The sequence below is a fragment of the Chroicocephalus ridibundus genome, chromosome 1, assembly GCF_963924245.1.
Source record: "Chroicocephalus ridibundus chromosome 1, bChrRid1.1, whole genome shotgun sequence".
Taxonomy (NCBI): Eukaryota; Metazoa; Chordata; class Aves; order Charadriiformes; family Laridae; genus Chroicocephalus; species Chroicocephalus ridibundus.
In genome coordinates this window covers 186,292,083-186,316,731 of record NC_086284.1, presented here as the reverse complement: position 1 = coordinate 186,316,731, position 24,649 = coordinate 186,292,083, and the positions used below count along the sequence as shown (strand labels likewise).

The window sequence follows — 24,649 nt, the reverse complement described above, 5'->3', positions numbered from 1 at the left end:
GCACTATTTTATTTGTTTTATGGGTGAATGTTCTTTTCTCAAAATAATAAAGCTTTCCTGTTAAGGAGTGGTTTGAATTAGCAGCAATACTGAACAATTATTTTTTTTTTAAGAGGGCATAAATGGAATTATAAAATGCTCTGTAGTATTTTAATTCCTTCTGGATTTCTTTCATAAGCATATTTTGGGTCTTGAGGGATGTTCATACCAAACATGTGGCCTAGTTCCAAGTACCTTTCTTCTTAAACCCTTGTGTTTTGGGGCATAGCCAGATAGGATGACAGAATATCTATTATTTTTATAGTTCATATGTTGGGTTGACAGCATGAAAAATGTTTTATCCTTGCGAGAATATTAAACATTCCTGTCTAATTTAAAAAAGGGATTGTCTAAAGCACTTGCTTGCTTGCTGTAAGCTTCTATATGCTTTTGGGATGCTCTTACTGTTCTTTGGGAACTGTTGTGTATTCTTTTGCAACCAGCTCTCATCATTTAGGAAGTCATTTTGCCATTTCAATTGGAAGTGATTTACAAACTCCTAAAAACTCTCTGTGCATTAATGGGATGGGGAGAGGAAGGTGTTCTTGCACTGACGTATTATATACAATATAAAATATCCCTGGGCAAGGTACTGCAGTTTAGTGTCTGATTGTATGGCTCATCCAATATTGGATGAGTAGCAAGATTTCCTTTCAAGTAATGGGTGTCTGTTAAGTTTTGTTGTGTTTGTTGTTTTTTTTTTTTTTTAATAATGGCACTGAGTTCAGTAAAAAAAGAGGGGAAGCTCACTTAATAAAAAAATAATAATCGCATTCTCAGAAAAGAGAAAGTTTTCTGAAACAGTAGTGAAGTTTATCTCACTCTCCTTCAAGCTAGTGAATGATAACATATTCAGCTGGAGAAAGTTATCTTTAGAAACATGATATCATCACAGCTAAATCTTGTTGATTGATCCCATGCAGTACGCAGGACACTTCTGGCAGCCTCATACAAGTTACTCTCTCCTTGAACTTCAGATCCACTTTACATTGTTTTTGATGATTTCTCTCATTGACACTGTCTCCAGCACTGGTGAGACATATCTCGAGTACTGGGTCCAGTTCTAGGCTCCCAAGTACAAGACAGACAGGGACATATGGAAGCCAAATCCAGCAAAGGAGCATGAACGGATGGGAGCATCTGACACAGGAGGACAGGCTGGGAGAGCTGAGACTGTTAAGTCTCAAGATAAGATGTCTCCAGGGGCATCTATCAGTCTGTATAAATACGTGATGGGTGAGAGTGAAGAAGAGGGGGCCAGACTAATCTCTGAGGTGCCCAGTGACAGGGTCAGAGGCAATGGTCACAAACTGAAACACAGGAGGTTCCCTCTGAACACAAGAAAACACGTCTCTACTGGGAGTGTGGTTGAACTCTGGCACAGGCTGCCTAGAGATGTTGTGGAGTCTGCATCCTTGGAGATATTCAAAAGCTGTCTGGACACAGTCCTGGGCAGCTGGCTATAGGTGACCCTGCTTGAGCTGGGGGGGTTTCACTAGATCATCTCCAGCCTTTGCCCTTCTGTGTTTCTGCCACAGTTTCTGCTATTGGACATGACATGATCCAGGACAGGCTCTGGCTGAGCAGCCTTTGTGCTGCTGTAGTTTATGTGCAGGCATGAGGTTTGAAACAGGTTTTATGTTGAATTACAGATTTTGTCATTTCATTTAAATAGAGCCAAAGACCAGAATGGACAGAACAGAGATCCAATCTGACTCCCTGTACGTTAAAAGCCATGATGCATAGTTCAAATGAATTCATAGTAAAATAGGATCTTTGGAATTTGTGTAGTCTGTCTTTTTGTCCCTAGGCAGAGTCAATTGTACCTAAATCGTTCCTGGCAATGTTTCCAATGGTTAATGATCCTTACTATTAGAAAAAGTTTCATGATAACTAAGTGAAACTTCAGTGACAGTTGCCCCTAGAATCCCATTAATGTGTCTTCTCGCCACAGTAGTCACTGAGCAGAGTTTATTCACTTTCTCTCTCTAGAGTCACGCACTTTGCAAGACTGCTGCCATTCCCTCCTCAGGCTTGCCTTCTCCAGGCTGAACAACCCCTCCAATTCCTTCAACCTTTTCTCGCTAAAGACACAGAAATAAAAATCACTCGTGACTTTGCATCCAAAGAGTGCAACATGCCCGAAGGTTGTCTGCCTAGTCTACGTGCTACCAAATGAACTACCCAGAGCTCTCAGACTGACCCCTAAAAACAGCCCCTGGTGTTGTGTGGCACGCACTGAAGCAAATGAGCTGGCAAACCCACTTAGAAGCTTTTGGAACATTATATCAAGACTAAAAGCAGTGATTAGGTCAAAACATATGTACCCAAATGAAACAGTAGTTCCCACAAAGGAAGATTGGCAGCGGGTGTCCAGTCCGTGGTGTCCCTGGGTTCCCCGCGTCATCAGGTGGTACCTGAGCCTTGGGATGGCGGTGCACTGCAGGTTCCCAACTGAAATGCTTTGACACCTTCCCATGTGGAGGAACCCATCTCCCCCCATTAGTTACAGTGGGAACACGGGGTGAGTTGCCTCCTGCTCCAGGCATTCAACTGCGTTCCCAGAGCTCAGGGGAGATCTCCGCTGAGGGGCATGGCTGAAACGCACTCGCCCAGAGGATATGATGAGGTGAACCAAGGCCACGGAGCACTTTAAAGCCCTACAGTCACCAAAGTCATGCCCTTCTCAGCCCTGATGGGAGAGGAAACTGCACTAGCCAAGCTCTTGAGGCATTTTCTTTGCTACCTCAGAGCACCAGGTGAACCTTTGCCTCCAATTGCCACCAGCTGCCTGAAGAAAATAGGAGAAAGCAAATAGACAAATACAAGAAAAAAAGAAAAGAGAGCAGAGGAAAAAATATGTGAGGAGGATCCTCCCTGCCCCATGCCCTCTCCTCCTGGCCCAGTCAGGCAGTAAAGGCCTTGAAAGATGAATTTTACTTCTGTATTTATTCCAATACAAAGCTGAAGGAGTTATGGATGCACTAAATTCAACACAAGCAATTCCACTCTCCCCCAGGGACAGTAATATTTACACACAGACAACTTAAAAAATAAGAAGAGATAAGTCTTATATGCCGAGTTAATGAAATCTGTAGCTTCTGTAAAGATAATAGGGCTATAGACAATAAACCAAGAAAACCGCTAAGAATTTTCAATCACAAGAAAGTTGCTGCTATGGGGAGTAATGAGGAACAAGAGTCTGCTCTTATTAAAGTCTTAGCAAGGGTTTTTTCTCAGTCATTTAACTTTGAAAATACCTTGAGAAATAAGCTACGGCATGTTCTGACATCAAAATTCTGCAAAATGGATACAAATTCACAACACTTTTCAGTGTCACCGAATCTGTATTTTTATTCAAGCGGTCTCATTGAAAAAAAACAGACAAAAGAGATATCAGGCCCAAAGTACTGAAGTGGATAAAATAATTTAAATGCAAAGTGTAGTCTGTTAAAAGTAGAGCACACATTTATATGTTCAGAAAGGTACTGATGCTTTCAATCTCTCGCATATTACTGAAGGATGCACTATTTCAGTCAAAATGCTGTAGTCTAATTCATTTTTTAAACTCCATTGATTTTAATAGGATATTGCTGTTGTAACCAGGTGCAAAATTAGAAAAAAAAATTAATGCAGGCATTTGCTCTTACAAACCTCTTTCAGATGTCCTTGATTATGCTTTAATGTGATCTTTGAAATCACGTCCCAAGCCTTCCCTGTGGAGCCCACAGGGTTATTCCCAAGCTCCTTAGAAAACACTGTTTCTGGGCGTTTCTTGAAACAGGCTCTTTTGGCGGTCTGCAAAGTTTGCATTTCTCGGGCTAGCAAGCAGATTGCCCGCACCCATAGATGTCTGTGGCTACAAAAGCAGGACAGGCTTCATGGCAGAAAGTCTAAGTTTTAAGTAGAACTTCTTAGTGTCTGCTCTGACCCCTCGTTACGAGACCTGACAATATAGATGCAAGATCACCTAGGAAAGCAAAAGACAATTAGACTTGGTAGTCCAACAGAGTGAAAATTATTAGAGACAGGTAAAGATTTTGATCTATATTTCAGATGCGTGGGGTTTAAAGTTCTCTCTGGCAGAATGTCCGTTGTAATACATTTATAACTTGAGAAAAAAAGCATAGTATAATTTTTCAGTAGTTTGAAGAATGAGGCATTGGGGAAAAATGTTTCTCCTAGAAGAGAAAAAACAAAAGGCTTCTGTCACAAACCATGGACTTTTCAAACCACAGTGGCTTCTCTTGCAGGAACTGATGATATCAGTGCTCTAGCATAAAAACATATTTGGGACTAGCATCAGCTTAGCTGTGATTTCTTTTATCACCGTCTTACAAAAAAACAGTGCTAAGTGAAGGTTAGAAAACAATTTTAATCAGATTTTTTTTTTATAAGGTTATTGAGCCCCTACTTCTTATTTTGTGTCAATATCTACCCTCTGCTTCTCTCAACAGCCAGGAGCTAGAAGAGATCAGCAAAGAATAGATCTGGAAAAATAAGCATTTGTACAGATATGAGTATAAAAACAGAGTTATAGGACACGTTTTGAATGAAAAATGTGGAAAAATGGCTTGGGGAAAAAAGTAAAACTGAAAAGATGCCGAGATATTTAGTGAGCTTTTGTTATTTTGCAGATTTGAAATAATAATCAAACCATTTGTCACAAGGGTTCATTTCAACATTTTTCAAAGTAAAAAGCTTCACTTTCCAAACTGTCCTTCAATTTCATCAAAATCACGACATTGTTTTAAATAGGCAGTGCTGAAAACACATTGATTTATGATGTTTATGTAAAAAAAAGAAAATATCCTGTTCAGCTAGAAATAATTCAACCCCTTGATTCTGCAACATTTTCAAAAGTTTCCATTTTTAATCCAGCCAGAAAATACTATATTTTGTAGTTGCTAATGAATCAAAAAAGTAAAATTGGTATTTTCTTAGTTGCTCATGATAGGTGGTAGCACTTCATATCTCCATGAAGAATCAAGCAGGCTACACTCAGACTAATAACTGGGAAGAGGAAAAGGCACAGAAAACTTCATCATAAACCCTGCTAGTAATCAAATGTGTGGTAGGAAAAACACTCGCACTGATTTTGAAGGTAACATAAACAAAGGAGAAGTAGCAATGATCCACTGGTACAGCTGTAACATAAGCAGTCCTGTCTTCTTTGAGGAAAAAAAAATAGTTGAAGTTTTGACCAGCAATTGATAACTTTCCCTAAGAAGGTGGTTAGCAGTTTTATCTTGAAGTTTTGGTTTAATTACCTTCATTTGTTTTAGTAGTGATAAAAAAAAAAAAAAAGAAAGAAAGAAAATCCCCTGAGATGAGGAAAGCATCACCGGGAGAGGAAGGACAGTCAGTCATCTTTTCCAGCTTCTGCAGGATTTAGAGGGAAAAAAAAAAAACAACAAAATTTTATGGAAAAATTCTCAATTTTATGAAAATTCTTTCTGAAAGATATGTATTTTTTTTCAATGCTTTTCCTTCATCTAGAGCATCATCCCGATTTGAGGAATTGCACTAGTCCCTCTTGGTGTAGTGGGGCTTGCAGGCACTCCTGCCCTTTATTCAACCATGGAGCAGAAACTCAACCAGCAGAGCCCCTGTTTCAGGAAATAGTGGGTTTGACCCTGCTCTGATGTTCCCCAGGTTGAGTCCTGGAGACAACTGGTAGCTGCAAGGCAGAGCATGTACTTTGCATGTGGTCTGGGGGTCTATATCACCTGAACAGACTTCAATGAAAGAGTGATGTTAAGAATGCACAGTGCTTTGTGAGAAATGAGCAGTTCTCTGTAATTAGTATTATTTATTTTTTTAACTTTTCAGAATATGGTCTTGTCTTTTTTGTACACCTAATTGTCTGCCTTGTGTTCTCAGTCCCTCATTGTTTTATCATTATCATTGATTTTTTATCACTGACATACAATCAAACGTACCACTTGCCACAGATTTCTGGCTCATCTCTTGATGATAAATCCTTGCCTTGCCCCATACTTTTCCATGGTGGGGAAGCACCTGAAGCTAGAAGTGGGTCGTGACGGTCCCCGCTACAGCCTAGGGATGATACCATCCCCATGGGGTGCCACCTCTGCGGATGGCACTGCACAGATGTCAGACAGCAGCGGTGGAAGGAGGGTTCCTCTAAGTCTTGTTCTGTGCTCATAAAAATATGGAGCAGTGGAGTAACTGGGATGATTTGATGGGATTCCCCCCCCCCCACCACCAAATCTAGGAGGGGTGATGAAGAGGGAAATGAAGGAGCAGCACTCCTAGAGCTCCTCCTGTGCTTTTCCTCTCCTCAGTGCTGGGAGCTGGAGTTGCAGGAAGAAAAGCTGCTCTAAGAGATCTTTGATCAGTACCTAGAAACTTGTTTGACAGATGCAATTAAATCTAAAAACGAAGGTAGCAGATTCTGAAAACAGTAGGACCGATCTAGTTTAAAGAGTTTTGACAAAATTATGTAACGCATGGTACAAGAATAGCACTTCTATTCAACTCTATAGAAGAATAACAAGACATCTTACTGTGAAATTGAAAAAAAAAATTTTAAAACTGATAAAAGAAAATGTGTTGTTACTCAGCACGCTGTTAGCCTGGAACTCCTCACAATTCCTATCACAGGCATCTTTTGGCTGGGCTGACAATGACTTGCTGGAATACTGAGACAGCTGATGGTAAAACGCTGAAATAAAATCATCACTTAAATGCGCATAGACACACACACAAATATTAAATCATATATTCTTGTCTTTTATGATATCCTTATTAACAAAGGTAAGTCGATATTGCTTTCAATGAAATATAAAAGAAATCAATGAGATGCTGCCCTTCAATGCAGCGAGTCTTTGTGTGAGATGCTTGCAAAAATAGTTATTTTTCCATTCTGCTCTAATTTCAGGCCTGTTGCTTAAAATATATGTCCAAACAAGTGGACAAGATGGCTCAAAACCACATCCCTAGCATTTTAGATGACAATAATAAACTCTTACAATAACAATAGACTTTATTATTTCCTTTTCTGTGCAAGAGGCATATAATGTTATACTTGTATTTCACATTTCTAGTCTTCTATATTCAAACTTTTTACTTTATTCAGGGTTTCTATTTTGTATGTAAAGGTTGTTTACAAAATTTTTAGAGTGGAGGAAGCAGAAACTCCAACTACCTTGGCTTTCCCATGGTTAAAGCAGTCTGTAGGAGTGTCAAATCCACAACACTGTTCATTTCCACCAATTTTTGTTTTACACTTGTGTCTCTCTGCCGTTCCCTATGTTTATCTGAGATGTCTGAACAAGACACATTGGCAACCATCTGCCATCGATTTTATTCTCATTGCACTGCACTAATAGCAAAGTTGTTTATCTTTGAGGGCTTTATTCAATAAAAAAATTTGTCTAGCCGTGATTGCGTGTGGGGTGGCTGTCTCTGCTGCTGAAAAGAGCTCATAGAAACAGCTTGGGTTTCCATCTAGCATAATGAAACTAAACTCCATGTCCAGCTGACTTGTGAGCCACGTGTGGTAGCTGCATGTTTGTTGGCGGAGTGTGGAAAATAAGGATAAATGGCTTTTCTGCTGTCAGTGGGCAATGGGATGAAATTAAGGTGCAGAGCCACAGCTGAGCTCCAACCCTGGTGCTCACCACGGCTCCTGTGCGTGCAGCTGAAGGTGCAGGGGCTTGAACAGCATGGGGACATTGCTGGGAGGGAACGGCAAAGGATCACCTCCAGTTTGGCTGCCCTGCTGCCCAACCTCCAGGTTTGGAGGTGGCCAGAAATGTTCCACTACATCCTCAGAGAAAAAAGGCTTTTTGCTTCCAATCTCTCAAGTGCCCTGTTTTAGGAAGTAGATCAAGTGCTAGTTTGGAATATTGACTTTTTGAAAATAGGCCAGATTTGTCTATTGTACACTGTTGCTTGTTGAGATTTAAACAAATTTTATGCAAATGTGTTTTTTTGTCTTCTTAGTTTATTGGTGATGTTCTTTAATTAACAGTGTGGTGCTGATTTTTGGTCTATTTCTACAACTTTCTGTGATTCATTGCAACCATTCTAGTTTATTTTATATGTACTGTTGTGCGATATATACCTAGATATTGTATTTAATTCTGTCTACCTTAAAAAGGTAGTCAGTTCACAATTATTCATACAGAGCTTAATCTTCAAATAGGTGCACAAACAATTGTCTCAGTAGAAAGGGTACTTACAGAGCACCGAGCAGGACTAAATAGACTAGAAAGCATCAGCTGCTTCCAAAGGCGTTTTCTCCCATGAAGTGTTTCCAGTAAAACAAACGTGAAAGATGCTTTGCAATGAGTGCTCTCAGCAACAGAAGACCTTCCTAGATGTTACCCTTTCCCACTCTGGGCTTTTGATGGGCTCTTGCATCAGCTTGGAGTGTGTTGTTTGGCGATGCAGGTGCCTGACCTGCTCATTCCCACCAGCCGTGCGGTTTTTATGGGCGTTCCCTGCTCTGCTTCGCTGAGCTTCAGCACGTCTAAAGGGTGGTTTGACTTCACCTGGCAGACCTCTCCTGGAGCAAGGAAATGGATTAAGAAGTGCCTGGGATAAGAAGTGCTTCACATGAACTGCTCTGGCAGAGCTGGGGAGGTGGCGATCGCCGTGCAGGAGGGACAATAAATGCAGTGAGTGGTCTTTTCACCAGGCAGAACAGGAGGCAGAAGGGGATGCCTGACTGCGGGGTTAGCATGGCTTTGCTGGGAGAACATCCCAGGGAGAGCAGCCCCAAGCCATGGCTACACTGCAACAGTGGCTCCACCATGCCCAGAGACCAGCTGGGTCTGGTGTGTGGTGCCCTGGGTCACTCGACCATACAGACACCTGGGCTCAGCTCCGGTTCAGAGGATGTTTACACCATATAAAATGTTCAGCTTGATGGCCGCCAAATAATATGTCATTAATTCCAGGTATTTTTGCTTAAACAGGGTGAAAAGTCTGACTTCAGTAGCCCATTGGACAGGGAATCCTACACCTTCCATCCACTCAGTTAAATAATAAGCAGATTTAAAAGGTATGGTACTGAAGTCTGAAAACAAAATGAAATTTCCTGGAATTCACCAACTGAAATAATATTTGGGAAAGCATTTTGTTATTTATTTCGATTTTGTCATTTTATTATTTATACACTTATGTGCAGTACTTGGGAGCATTCCTGCGTGTTTCAAAAAATATGGTCAATGGGTAGCAATGAGCTGAGTCTCGGTCTTGAAGTAGTTACCTATGGGTTTATTATTTCTACTCTTAAACTGATGTCTTAGATTTTAGGTTGTTTAATCTGAGGTTTGATTAACTGCAGAGGATGAGGTAAAGTACAGTAAGCGTAAACCCCCCATCTTCCTGTATTAATGTGAGCCGTTCAGAGCTTTCAGAGCCTCGGTGAAGGTAGGTAGCAGGCACGTTTTGAAAAAGACATATCTAAATAAAACAAGAATAGGATTAAAGATGCTACTCCTGTAGGTATTTGTATACATTATTCCCGTAGTGTTTTTGTGGGCCCAAGTGTGACCTGGCTGTGCTGTACCACCCTCCTCACAGCCTGTCCTGGCAGGAGATCCCTCTTGGAGCGCTGCCCTGTGGGGAGGGCCACCAACCGCTCGTCCTGCTCTGTCTGCGCTCGGGGAGGAGGGGAGAGGTTTGGCCAGAGGGACTTAGCACGCATTTTCCAAAGGGAGAAACGGTGCGGACCATGCTAAAGGTGTTTCTTATTTGCACCTTTTGTGACCTTTTAGTAAGACCCACTGCACACAGGCTTGACCTTTCCATGGTCCAGCTGCTGCGGAGTTTGCAAAGAACATGTTAACTCTGCTGTGTCCAACAGGAGTTGTGTATTTATGATGCAGGCTAAGGTCTTGCACAAAGACCAGAGGGCCAAGTCACCCCATGTCTTCTAGAGGTACGATTGCCTTAATCTGGTTTTGCAGCTATGTCTCTTAAAGTAATGCAATGATTCTTTTTAAAAACTAATTGCATTAGTGCCTAGTTTGAGCCAAGATAGTTGTAAAATTGTCCTGGGTAGAACTATCCAGGCATGCAAAAATCTCAACTGAGTAATATTTCCTGTACTATTTGCATTAAATAGGGAAGCCAATAAAATTTAATTATTAATACTGTTGATTATTATAATGGAAATATCATGTTTTAATACATGATGCTTTTTAATTACTTGGAGGAGGTATTGGATGAGCATAACAATGATGCTGTAGTGTCTCAGGGGATCTCTTCCCAGCAGGCTCTTTCCTTTCATTACCGAGTATATCTCCATCTCCATCCCAGCCATCCCCAACGTGACCCGGACCCTCCTGTCACAGAAGCTGCCTGGGCACAGGACGTAGCACAGGTGTGCTGTGTTCACAGGTCACCTGTGCATGTTGCTTGGTGACCCAAGTCTCCCCGTCGCACTCTGGAGTGGAGACTGGGGCTGGAGAGGTGAACAGAGCTTTGACCAGGCACTGGGTTGGCGTGCCCTTCATCCCTTTTATGTTGAAGTGTTAGTGCAAGAGGGATCCATCTACATAGCTACAAATACCACATGTCCTACTCCACGGTGAAGCTAGGAGCACTAGCCAAAAGAAAAGAAATCCTTGTAATAAAGGAACTCTGGAAATAAATATACTATGAAACCTTTTCTTACATAATCGTAGTCTGGATTTATGTTATTGCCGAGAGGAGCTGAATGAGGAAGAATGTGGTTAATCAGGCTGATGGTGGTCCCACCTTTTGGAGCCATTTATCTGAACAGCTGTTTGTGCTGTATTTTCACTTCACCTTCCTGTGAAAAGTTGGTTAATGCGTACTTTTGCTGTCTCTGTCTTAGAATCACAGAATATGCCTCTGGACCTGACATGATTCTTTGCATCGCTTCGCTAAGGTGGCACAGCTCTGAAACACCAATGTCGAGGTATGAATTACCCAAGCAACTCATGGCTTAGAATAATTAGTTTTAGAAGAAAATTGGAAAGAACTTACATTACATGTGCTAATTATAACAGGTCACTGAATATAAGACTAAAAGGCAATTTAATGTTTTAGTATGGAATCTGTCTTGCCTAACTCTAGCTGTCAAAGCTAAATTAGGAGCACACAGGGGAACTAGACTAACAAAGAGTCATTTAGCTTCTTTCATATAAGGGGAGAGAAACTGACACCTTCACAGAGCAAGTTTTTCAAAGATATTTAGATACATATTTTAGATATACCTCACTGGTTATGGAAAAGCCTACCTGAGCAGCTAGACTAGATAGATGATTAACATTTAAATTAGATGTGGCAAATCTTTGTCTCAGTACCGTAACAAAGCAGATCATGCGGTAAGACAAAAACAAGTTAGTAACAGCCATTGCTAGCAGTAATGACATTTGAATCATTGAGATAACAATAATATTAAATAATGAAGGAATCCACCTTGAGGAAGCAGCACAAGTGTGTCATTAACTTACCTGTTTACAGTCTCTCCTGCATCAATATTTACACCGGGGTTCACATTCACAAACCCCAAATGTTTCTTCTGTCCCTCTGCACAGATACTGTTCTTTCCTCTTGTCCGGTCAGTAGGATACAGTAGACACAGGGGTGAGAGGTGTGGAAATTAGGTTATTTGACGCTGGCCATGGAGTATAAATTGAGAGTTATACCTGAAACACATTTGATGCGAAAAGGGGGGATCAATGTAAGCAAAAAGACATGGGCTTTGCTTGAAAACTGAGGAACAGTCAATTAGCAGTGACTGGAGGAAACATGAAAATACTGATGTGGAACCCAAGAAGACTTTTGAATATTTTCTGTTTTCCTGCATTTTATTTCAATTCTGAATATTAGGTTGCTGCAGATGAGGCACAGTAGTCAAAGCTTATTACTGGCCATGACACAATGGCAGACATCTCTAGCTGCAGTGAAATTAGAAACGCTCGTTTAAAAACCTTCTCTCGGCATAAAATCTAGTACTACGTAGATAAAATACTAATTTTCTGGTTTCAGAATCTAATAGCTTGGTTGAGTGAATATTTGTGATAAGAGCTATTCAAAAATGACACTTAGGAAATTCTGGTGTAACAACGGGGTTGCTCAGCTCCTAGGAAACAACATTTCACCAGCACTAGATCAGCAATATGCTCTGTGCATCAAGAAGATATGTCGCTGGTGACTTTTGCTTAGTGACTGGTTTTTTTTGGTAGAGATTTGGAACGCAAATTAATGAGCGCACAGCATTCCTTCCTGTCTTTATAGCTGGACAAGCAGGACGTGCTGAGACTATGAGAAAGGTGACATTTCTATGACTTTGATTCATGGCACGGGAAGGCTGAAAATCTTTGCTTTGAGAATGGGGAAGCAATTTAAGAGCTATTTAAAAGCATGGTCCCCATTGTAGCTGGAGTATTAAACAGATCTTGGAGATTATTGAGGCAAAAAGAAAGAAATGACAGGAAAATCTTGTGGTGTGATTATAACTTGCCTATGGGTAAGAGATGTCATGGAATTAGATGCGATCCATATGAACGTGGCATTGCACCACACTGTGCCTTTTGGCCTCTGTCAAATTGCAGTGTGTGCCTGGGCATTTGGTGGCTATATTTTCCTGGCCCCTCTAATCAGTTCTTGTATGTCAGTCATTTTGTTGTTCTATTAGAGGCTGAGCTTGAAGAGCAAGCCATATGCAAATCCTGTGACATTGCTGACTTTCTATCTGTGCTAGAACTAACCAATAAAGCAAGTATAATGGGTGGGGTAACCCCGCCTACTGACAGTATCGCATAGCCAGAAAACATTTCTATAGAGGCCATGAGAAGTGTGAGATGGAGAAATAACTAGAAAAGAAAATAACCATATCCCCAGAATAAACACAGAGTGGAAGTCAGTGTTTCCTCCTAAGTGCTAACCTGTGTCCACTTTTAAATCCAGATTTGTGGTCCATCTAGATGGCAAACCCAGCCATGGGTAAGAGAGTGTCCTGGTGAGCACGAGGAGGCTTCTGGGCAGCTCAGCATGCCACGGGCTGTGCTCCAATCTGCTCCTCCGCCAGTCTTTGAGGGTGCTCGAGATGCAATTGCTGTTTCCTCCAGAGCAGGATATGGGGAAAGAAGGGTTGATTACTTCCCTCCAGCAATTAGGAGGGAGCAATCAGGAGGGTTTCTCCTGAAAGCAGAGAGATCCGCACTGTCTCAGAAAGGATGGTACACTGGCTTTCTTCAGTGGGTGTGCTGGGCCCTCCATGCTCTTTTGCGATAGCCCCCTGAGGGTGGTGGCCTTGCAAGTAATGAAGATACCTGCCACATTTCCCACCTTTCTGCTGCTGTTTATCTCTACCTACAGAAATTCCTGGTCAACTTTGTTAACTTTTCTGTTTTCAAGCAATTTTTAATTTTTTTAAATTAACAGAATACCCAGAAGCTGGGTTCTAGGAACTACACGTTTCTAAAAATGGGTTGCAGCCCAAGAGGGTCACCTATGCAAGTAGATGGGACTTGGGAATACCGACAAAGCGTAGACTTCCAGTACCCGCCTACTTCATCCTTTGCCTATCCTGATTCTCTGCCAAAGCCAGTGCTGGCAGAGAATGCACGTATGATATTTTATACAAAGGCTAGCCAAAGCTATAGTACATGTTATGCTAATGTAGCCAACATCAATAGTTTATGGTGGAAAACTGATGAGTCTTTTATTACTTGAAGCTAGGGTATAGAATAGAAGTAAAATTAAAATCAAGATTGTTGGTCCACTAAGCTGAAAAGAATTGCCTAAGAAATGAATTTCACTTAAAAGCATGAAATAGTTTCCTGGATGTTAGTTTCCTTGAAAGAAAGACACCACAAATTTTATAGTACTTGTTTAAGAACTAGTTACATATTGCTCATGGAAATGGCTTCTTGCAGCAATAACCCTTTATTCCTCTTCATTTTTTTCTATTCTTCTTGAGGATTGTTTCAGATATATTTGCATCGGAGATAGCCCAAATTTGAGATTTCTTGTTCCTAGGAAGTTTGGTCCCTTCAGATTTTGCTCTTGATGGATATGGAATAAAACAGGTTTTCCTCTTAATTCTTTTTCACAAATAAAAAAAAAAACAAAAGAAGAAATGGTAATTGTTATTGTTGTAATTTAGAGAACAGTAAAGCATTTCCACACAGCATGTATTTCCCCAGACTCTGGCAGCAACCGAAAGGAACTGACATTTTTGTCAGCTGCCTGCTTTGAGCAAAAAGAATGCAAAGAGAAGTAGCAGAAATGTCATGTTTAGGCAACGACTGAGGCTTCCAGGGATCTTCAGTTTGGAAGATCCTCCACCATGAGAACTGCCCTTCAGCAGATACTGAGGCTCCTCTGCAATCTAAAGGCCCTGTCTATTTCTGTTATATGTTGTGATTGGTGAATCTGTGTTTTGTGATGAATGTCTGTGGTTTTTAGCATGAACACTTCCCTTTAGTATTATACAATTATGAGTGAATGTACCCCATAACAGCTGAGTGCCAAAATCTCATCCTGTGGACAAGCCTCAAATCAAGGAGCTATGTCTGTTGCAGCAGGATTAAACCTTCTCTTCCATCTCTGAAGAGGCCACACAGCCTGTTTTAGACACAGTCCTGTGCACAGAATAGAAGAGGGGGCTGCTGCTTCTCACACAGGTTGCTTTGTCCCCTGGTGTCTTTGCACTGTCAGGCATTTTCTCTGGGATAGTTTTCACTGAAGGGTAGATCTCTGTAGTACAGTTGTCTACATCCGAGCTAGCACTTTGTAGTCAGCAGAGCCCTTTAGGGCACGTAACATATGATTCGTATCAGACAAGTGCTTCTGTTCATGAGCGATAAAGGAAATCTAGATAACCAGCTCAGATGTAGGCATCAGCCAAAGAGGGGGCTATGGTTATCTGTTGAATCTCACTGTGGGTATGCTTCCCTGCTTCTCTGTCGCTTGGCTTCTGAAATTGGGAACCCGCCACAAGTCCCCATCAGGGACTGGGGTCAGTAGGGTCCCTTTCCATGACCTTGTTGCTGTCAGTTGTCCCATAGAGCATAAGAACCCCACGGCCCTGAAGACATGTTGCCCTCGGGTTGTGTGTTGATCTGCTCACGGACTGACTTCTTTGATGCTTTGCTCAAGCTACATTTGACTATGCACTTACAGGGAAAGTTTCTCTGTAAAGAGTTGTATGTGTCAGTAGCACTTTGACAGAGCTCAAAACACAATTCTTCCCATATTTAGGGTTTCTTGTCTCATGGTGGATAGATGTTATAATGTGTCACAAAAGTTTTTTGTGAAGTGAGATTTTTTAAAGGTTTATGTCCAGGCCCAGTACAGATGGAAGTGTATCTGATCTGCTTGTCTGGCTGATTTGCTGCAGCATATTCCACCTCTAATCTGGAAGGCAGAGGCTTTTCTTTTGAGAAATTGGCATGAAGAGGCAAATCTGGCCCCAGCACTGCAGATGTATAAGGCACTTTGGCAGAGGGATAAATACGGTTCTGCTGCACAGACTGTGCTGCTTCTCTCTGCAAAACACAGTCCTTCTCTTTGAGGATCTCTGTAGGAAAGAGTGGTGCTGATGGTGGGGAGGATTTTGCAGGTTTTCACGTACACCTTTGTGACTGATTCATTGCATGAGCCCAAAGCCTGCAAGAAGGAGAACTCTGAAACCACTTTTGCATTTAAGGAAGATGAAGGGCTTCGTGGAGACTTCAGAAAGAGTCATGTTGTTATTAGTCAAGAGTTGGAAGAAATATCTGCTGTCAATGTCTTTTTTGTACAAGACAGCATTTTGAGTTTTTTTCATGCCTCTAAACACAAGTCTGTGAGACATACCTTTAAATGCGTGGAGAGGGAAATTTTGTCTGAATGTCTTAACACGAGGTATAACTGAGCAATGGCATTTCAGCTTCCCTCTGAACAAAGGGCTGAACAATAGAGGACAAGGCCTAGGGTGGGGACAGCATTGTCTTTAAGTGTCTGTCTTCTCAAATTATTCAGGGTAGAAGTGGAACAAATGCTTTTCTATTGTTGGGTTGGGAATATATAACCATTATTTTGTCCTTATGCTATTATGACCAAGGCTTAATAATTCTTCAGATGAACTCCCTCAGCTAAGAATACATTAATAAAAATATTTTGCTTATCCTGCTTTGCTGGAATTTCTAGAGTAGAAAACTGGGAATAGCTTAGTTTTTCTGTTTGCCATAAAAATAAGTGGAAAGTTAATGTTGTTCAGAATGGGCATTGAAATCAAATCAATGAATAAAACATTGCTGTTCCTACATGGTCATGTAACTGAACAGAATTGTATGTTATTAGTTAGCATATAAATATAAAAACACTGGAAGACAGTGATATGCTCAGAGAAATCTCAGGGAATTTGGTGTTTTATGTCACGATCTGCATTAATGTGAAGAAATGTGTACAAACTTGGACTGGATGAGAAAGCAATGCCCATCACTTCGGTCAGAGCTTCATGAGTTGTCAGGCCAGAAGAAACCATCGAGCATGAGAATCATCTCACTTGGATAGTTAAGTGTCCTATGTCAATGTGAGTTGCCCAGTGTGTCCTTCAGAAACGATGGAAAGAAACAGGTGCCTCCAGTAAACATTTTCTCTGCCCTCTTTTTAGGATTAAATGTATCACCCTCTGAAAGTGCCTATTTTTGGTGAGTAAGGAAAGCACCTCAGCCTGAGGTGCTGAGTTTAGTTGCAAATGATATATTTTTAGATCCTTAACTTAGGACAGTTGAATTCCACTACTAAACTGATGTGAGATGTAGGACTTCTCTGAAATTAATTTTTCGAGCTAAAGCATTTTATAGAAAAAAGACAACAAATCTTGGTTTTAAAATGATCAGTCATGAAGGATCTACTGCATTTTCTAGTAAATCGATCCAGCTGTTAATTGTGTTTCTATTGTTTTTAAAGCTCTTCCCTTTATTTATAGCCTGAATTAGTCTAGCTTCAACTTTTAGCTGATAGATTCTTGTTAATCCTTGGCCTGCTCCAGTGAGCTATTGCATAGCTTTGTTCCCATGCAGTGTATGTGGGGATTAATCTCTTCTTAATTCACTTGTCTCGGAATCAGGTGCCTAGTCTGAATGAATCATTTAGTTTCCCCCAGTGGTCCATGGAGACAGACAATGATTTATTCAAGCTGTTTAGGACGTTTATTTTAGGATGGAGCAAAGGCATCCTGGGGGGATGATACTTTCTCTTTCCATCAGTTACAGAGAGGGCCTGGAAGAGGTGGTTTACACTAGATGACATTAGATCTGCTAAAATCAGGTGGAATACATTCTTCTCTAACATGTGCTCATGACATTCCTGATCTTTGCTTCATTAAATTAAACTTACTCAGCTGCTGGAATCAGCCTGTAAAGATTGTTTTCACCTCCTTTCCCCTCTTCCCTAGTCTGTTGTATTATTCTTCATTGGAATCTCCTGAGTTTCTTAACACTCCTCTCAAAGACTGGACACCAGAAATGGATGGTCTTCCCACAAAGTAACACACTCTCCTGCTCCTACTTGAGACTCCCATTTGAAAATGTAAGGATCACCTTAGCACATGGCTTCGGGAGCTCGGCATGAGTAATTTTCTCCCCTGACCCTCAAATCCTTTCCAAATAACCACATCCCAGAGCACGGTTCTCCATCCTATGCACATGGCCTATATTCTTTGAAAAGATAAATCTTTTGAGGGACTAGGCAAAACTGATTTCTTTTTCAGTTCCAGATCTCAAGGCACATAAGGCAGACACTTTTCAGAAGGGTAATATTTCATCTGTAAAATTTGACCTTAGCTGAAATCACAGGGATGTGGCTCAGAGAGGAGACAGTATTTTGTAAACCATATAATCTCCTCTCATTTCTCATGTGTTTTTTCCGCTCTGCGTTTTCAAAGAAAATGATTGATTTTTGCCTTAAGAGTTACAGAAAATAGTCATAAATTAACTGGCCAATACTCTGTGCTGCAGAGGAATGCTGCAGAATTAGCCTCACGTTCACACATTCCTCATATGTGTAATGGCAGCTCTTTGGAATGAGACCTACATTTTCCGTGTATGTAGACATTGATTTGTCTGGAATCTGATCTCAGCTGAAGCAGCCTGAATCTAAAGCAACATCACTGACTGTGGAGCTGTTACTCTATGTTTGTTTACACACTTGTAACTCAGCCCATCCCGAAATCTCAGTCAGTCTGCATCTTATTGAGCAGAGTGTATTGTTTACTGGAAATTTGTTTGCGGAGAGAGAAAATAATACAAAGTGAACACTGAAAAGTTTCTCGATTTCAGGGATGTCCTCAGAATCTTAGAAAAAATGTGCAATGTTTTTAAAGAAAGGACAAAGAGTCTGATTTGGCATGCTTTATCCCAGATTGTCTTACTAAAGGTGCACGGGTATTGCTGGGGAATGCCTACGTACTGGTGGCAGACAGATGCAACCTTGCTCTTCTCCAGCGCCAGGCCAGAAGCCAATTGTCCATTACTGTTGCTTGTGCTCGAAATACCAGGTCTTGCCAAGTATTTTTATTGTCTGGAATGGGGTATAAGAATAAGCAGCCCAAGTTGAGGAGAAGAGATTTCAATGTTTTAAAACCATATATTTTTAAGGAGGCCTCAAATACTCAAGTATCACAGGTATCCATACAGAAACTAACATCAGTCCTTAAAACTAAAACATGTTACACATGAAATTGTATATACAAACGCAGCCCTTGCCCTCTTTTCTTTTCCATACTAGTGCTCCTGGAGATCTTTCCTTTTTATATCCTGTTTCTATTGTATTCACTAAAGCCTTCTGAATATGAACAACAAAAATGTTCACATAATTCAACATGCTATTTCAAATACCTGCTTTATACAAAATAATTGTCCTAAAATGTCTCTTTTATTTTATTTGTTCGCCTTCCCTCCTCTTCTTCCCATACGTGGGTCTTTTATTCAGCTTTTCCTCTCATCGTGGAGACAGATCAGCTAGAGATTAAATCATTATTATGCATTTAATTTCTAATCCATATCCCTCATGGCTTCAGACTTACTCCTTTGAGAATGTATTTTATTTTAGCCCTTAAGTTTTGACTGCAGTTACAGGAGGCTAACTTTAATAAAGATGGCTGAAGAATTTTCTAGAGAATAATTTTCTTTTGGAAATGCTCCAAAGAACAGATCTTCACAAGAACGTATCAAAAGGTGAATAAATTGTAACAGGAAAAGAACCCCCATACTAAAACTGTCATGGGAGTATCAAAATGTTTTCTCTGGCTACACAGAAATTTGGATTTTTGGGTTTGTTTATTTTCATTTCAATTTGCTGTATGTTCAAAGCTTGTGTATAACAATGTAGCATGAAATCTGTATTTCCTATTATGTAGGATTATATATTTTCAAAAGTATTTTGAAATTATCAAAATAAAGTGATCTTAAATGAAAATACATGGTAATAACTACTTAAATTCATGCAGAGTGTATCCAGACAGCACAAGAATGGCTGCTTTTGAACACTGGTGTGATGAGTGAACCAGTGCAACAGAACAAGGCCCAAGCTCCAGCAGGCTTCCAGGCATCTCAAACGGTTTCTCTGGAGTTTCCCGTGGCCTGGAGACAGCCGAGGTCAGACTTGAGCAATGTCCTCGCTGAGCACCTTTTCTGACGTCGCAGACTTGCTTTTATACCTTTCCTCTCCTTGCCTCACGGTAGCTTTATTCTTGATTTCTTTGCTCCTCTCATTCCTTTTCCCATTCCTACCTCTTTCTCCCAACCTGTTTCTCTCCTGGTCCCTCCAGCCCCTCCTCTGCGTCTGCTCCGATGGCTGTCGGGAGGGTGACATTCCCAGTCTCTTTCTGAGCACTGGAGAGCCGCGGGCTGCCTTGTTTCGCCTGCAGGAAGCTGGCGATCCCATCTTCCAGCTCCCGGCAAGAGCTCTGACAGTCACTTGACAGAGCAGAGAACTGGGACTGGCTCTGAAACACATTTTCTTATTATATAAGGATTTGGGCTTGAGGAAATACAATGATAGCAGGTGGCTTTAATGAAAATTGTTTTGGCATGATATGACTCAAAAGCCCTTACCTCTAGCCATCATTTGCCCTCGGTTATTAAGAAGCTAGTACCTAAACCAGGCAGATTTGAGTCAATTAGCAAGTAAAACTCACAACTGACTTGGGGAGGAACCGCTTAGCCACTTGAGACTCTTCAGATGTGTAACTAATAAGAAGTTGTCAGCTTACATTAATTTTTACACATCTTGGCTATATCAGAGATGTAAAGGCAAAATCTAGTGTTCAGAAAGATGACATGGAGTTGAGGACTCCACAGGGAACTTAATCAACGCACACATTACATTGATCACATCGTTTTTCATTGTGGCAGGCTACTGATGAGATTTTTCTCCTTGTGTAACTCTTTCAGAATAATGTGTTGGAGAAAAGATAATAGAAAGGAAATTACATCTGCAAAATACAAGAGGCAGTTGTAATATTTTGTGAAATGCTGCTCAGTGAACCAAAACATCTCTCACAGGATGAGTTCTCTGCCTGAAAGATGTGCACAAACATAGGCGACTTTCAGCCACAGGAACACGGATTACTTACGAAAGGCTGGAGTCTGATCTCACACCTGCACACCTTGAAATGAATTTATTTGGCTTTATTGATGCAAATGTCTGGCATCGTATTTAACCTGAGGAAACTGTTGTCCTTTTCTTCAACGGCGTCATATTCTCAAGAGAAATCGGTAAAACTGAGTATTTATAAAATAATTTTATTTCTTTACAAAATGTACAGAAAATCTGAAAATTGTCCATAGCGAAAATTTCCGGCCATGTACCTGACACCAGGGAGCAGCTCTTCTGGATCTCTGTTTTTGCCTTTGTATTAGGAAGACATGCGGCCGGGAGTACACACTTCCAGGGGCTGGCAGTAAACACTGAGGCTGGGTCCCACTTTGGCCCTGGGTGAGTCATGATGGATCAAGCTGAGGGCACTTTCAAAGCTGGTGGTCCCAGACCAGCCACAGTTCCCAGGCTTCTGACAGTCCCGAGTAATTTTTTATACCCACGGTGCCACTGTGAATCTGCTCATTTGCATTCTCCATGTTTTATGTCTGGGAAATCAAGGCACAGATGAACTCAGTAACTTGGCCTGAAGACGCACAGATAATTTCAAGATACGGGACAGTCTCAGGATAAAGGCTCATCCCTTGCATAAAATACAGTAGTATTTCTAGTATATTCTAGTGTGGGACAAAAGAGAAGCCCAGACCAAAATACAGTCCATTTAATTGGCACCATTTTGTGCTCTCCAGAGTTGACTTTATCATCTACCATTCTCCCACACAGCTTTCTGCAAAGGTATCTCAGAGTGTCACAAGTGCCAAGTGACCATAATATAAAGGATGGGAAACATCATGTTACATAAAAAGACATTGTTCAGCTGAACGCTGATAACTCTGTGTCTTTTTTTTTTATATTCCATCAAGTACATAAAATATTTAGAAGCCCAGTCTCATGCTTCTGATGACTGAATGTGTCCTGAACGCTTCAGTATAATGGAATATAAATAAGGTGGAAAATCCTAAATTTCTCAGCCAGAGTTCATACTTGGGGTAAAAACTAAAAAGTATACCACCAGTTTTTCAAAGCTTGATCTCATTGCTACTTTGCTGCCAGGATCTCAAAAGGTTACTGACTGCACTGCGGGCCCTAATTCTGCTCTCAGTCTAGTTTATTGTCATTTAATTATATTTAATTGTTCTGATGCAACCATCTGAAAGACAAAAATCAGGCCCTACATCTGTGTGAAGCTAATATATATCTTGTATTCTTTAAGAGCTCCCACTTTAAAATGAAATGTGGCGATTAGCTTTTAATAAGGTCTCATTATTTTAACAAAAAAACCTGCGGACAGACCGAGTTTTAGGATGTGTTTAACATCACAAGCTTGTTCAGACTATAATTCTGGTTTTGTTAAATGATAATCAGCAAAACATACTTTCAATAGGTCTGAATGCTTATACATGCCACTTGTTGAGGTTATGTTCGTGTCTTTCAGTTTTTCTAAAGAGGTTGCATCCCAAAAACGGGCCAGGCAGAAGAAGTGGTAAGGAGATAACTGTAGTGAGGAGGCTCTGCCTTGCTCACCCAGCAGATTCATGTCTCTTTGTAGCAGAAGTGCTATCAGAAATATGAAAGGATTGCCTACCATTTGGGGATGAAGTATTTTAGTACCTGAAAAGATACCTACTAGTTTCACTGCTATATAGTAGACAGTCAAATGAGATGTATTATGCACAGTGAAGGCAAACCTAACTTTCAAAGACAACATTGTTTTAGAAAACTTGTTACAATCACATAAATTGGGGGAGGGAGAGGGGGGTTGGCAGGAGAAATAATACAGTTCCATTTTGGGGCACTCTGTGGTGACAGGCCCGTGTATTGAGAGGGGAGACAGACCTCTCTCATTTTTGGAAGTCCAGCCCAGACTGCACAATTCCGCCCTGCTGAGTGACACTCAGTCATGCCAGCAATCTCACTGACGATGCATCGCACTCTTTTGTGCTGGGCTGGGCTGCGTTTGCTGCAAAGCAAACTTCAGACTTACCAGAAATCCCAGAGAAGTTTTCCCATCTCCGTACCCCAAGGTCAAGTTAAACCTGCCTGCACTGCTAGAAATGATCAGCACTCACAGCAAAGGCGATATCTTGGTCCAGTGACTTGGAAATATTTAGAAAGTGAACCCAAATGACACTTTGTGGAGCTGCTTCACAAGTAATGGTATGGCTCAAGATTTTCCCAATGCGCTAGTGTTCAGCGTGAGACAGTTTCAGGACAAAATTGCATTCACTTCTACGATGGAGGGACCACAGTTTGTTCCCCGACTAATTCATTCATCATCCTATGTATGACATCTATTTCAGAGGTACTGTTGGGATAGGGCAGATTTCAGAAGTACCATTTATATGAACCTAAGGAGCAAAACCAAACCAAGCTTCTGGGAAAAAGGTTGCTTGCTTTCTGCTAAAATTTCCAAAAGAAAATGAAGCTCACACGAACCATTTCAATTTCACTTTTGAATAAAAGAGTTTGTATGTAATCCCAGACAATCTGCAGTAACCTGCATCCAGGTTAACATGCAACACAAGTCATGGGACAAAGGGGACCCAAACAAACATTGCCTATATAATACTGTAGGGCTGGAAAAGATCTTGCAACTCCTCTAGTCCAACACCCCACACTGAAGAAAGATCAGAGATGCCTACAACATTCGCAGAAGATGTGTGCCTAACTTGTTTTTTAAAAATCCTTTAGCAAAATAAAAGATGCAAGAGCATCAGTCAATAGTCTTTCCCATTGTTTCACTGTCCAGGTGGCCAAAAAGCTGTTCTTATTATCCAGCCGAGGCCAGTTAACTTGTCAGCAGTGAACAGGGTCAATACAATTTGTTCTTGTCAAATCTGTCAGCTGTTTTCACCATCTTAGTATGCTCCAGGCGCTTATAAATTGGTTATCTAACCACTTGTTCCAGAATCATTCCCGGAATTCGCATTTCACTGAATAATCTGTAGTTCCCTGTTTTCTTCTATAAGGTAGGAGATGTATTTGCTTTTCTTGCATTATCTAGGACCTGCTCATGTTCCGTGAGTTTTCAAAGATAACGGTGAATATTTCAGAGATTTTTTCCTACTCCTTTAAACAAGTGAAGTTGAATGTCGTCAGGTCCTGATGGCTTCAATTACACTTAGCTTATCCAGACATTTTTTAACTTAATTTCTCCCTATTCTGGCTATGCTCCTATTTTCACATTAAATTTAATGTGGTTAAGGATCTGATCAGAAATAAATCTTTTTGTGTGAAGGCAGTGAACACTTCAGTACTCTGCATTGCCTGTTAAGCAATGAGCCTTTACTTTGCCCTTCTTTTGCTTCTCATGTACTTATTATGCCTTGCATATTTTTTCTGCCTTTATATTCCAAAATAATGTTAACGACTTAACCATCTGAACCTTCTCAATTCCTTTTAAATTCATACCTAATTATGTTCTTAAGGTCTTGGTGCAGTTGTAATCCACTTTGCTCCCAATTTTTGAAGTTATCTCCTGTAAGTTATCATTGTGCATTTGATGTAGTTCCTATCACCAATTCCTACCTTTTCTGATGTGCTCTATCCCTTACATTACCTACTTCAGAGACTCAAGTCACACTCCTTTTTACTAATCTCTAGGCTTCTCTCATTGTTCCTTCTAAAATTTATGTCAGTTCTCTTTTAGCTTTAACAGCCTTGCTGATGTTGTGATTGCTAGTTTGTGGGTGACTAAATTGGAGGGTTTTGTTACTGATATTCTTAAATTGGAAACAATGATAGAAAACTGCAGTGTCTTTGTACTTCAGTGGGGAGAATTAGAATTGCTCACAGACACAGTATATTTATATATATTGCTCATGTAAAAATTACTGTCAGTCTCAGAGGATTTTTGAAACATTCAAGAAACCCTGCTTTGAATATCAAAAGATAATTTTAGGCTTTGGCATAGATCGAGAGTGATGTGTCCTGTGTTGTCAGACCTTACCTGGATATTTCCAAACTATTCACCTTTGCAGGGACTCCTCAGGGGTGAAAAGGCCTCCTT

The 24,649-nt window shown here is 40.7% G+C and overlaps 1 long non-coding RNA gene across 1 annotated transcript; it reads left to right on the top strand.

The window, feature by feature from the left end:
- Positions 1 to 8,988: 8,988 nt before the first annotated feature.
- Positions 8,989 to 19,550, top strand: LOC134510881 (uncharacterized). The gene is made up of 3 exons (XR_010069749.1): positions 8,989 to 9,073; positions 10,877 to 10,960; positions 19,490 to 19,550. It is a non-coding gene; the product is annotated as an uncharacterized LOC134510881 (long non-coding RNA).
- Positions 19,551 to 24,649: the final 5,099 nt, after the last annotated feature.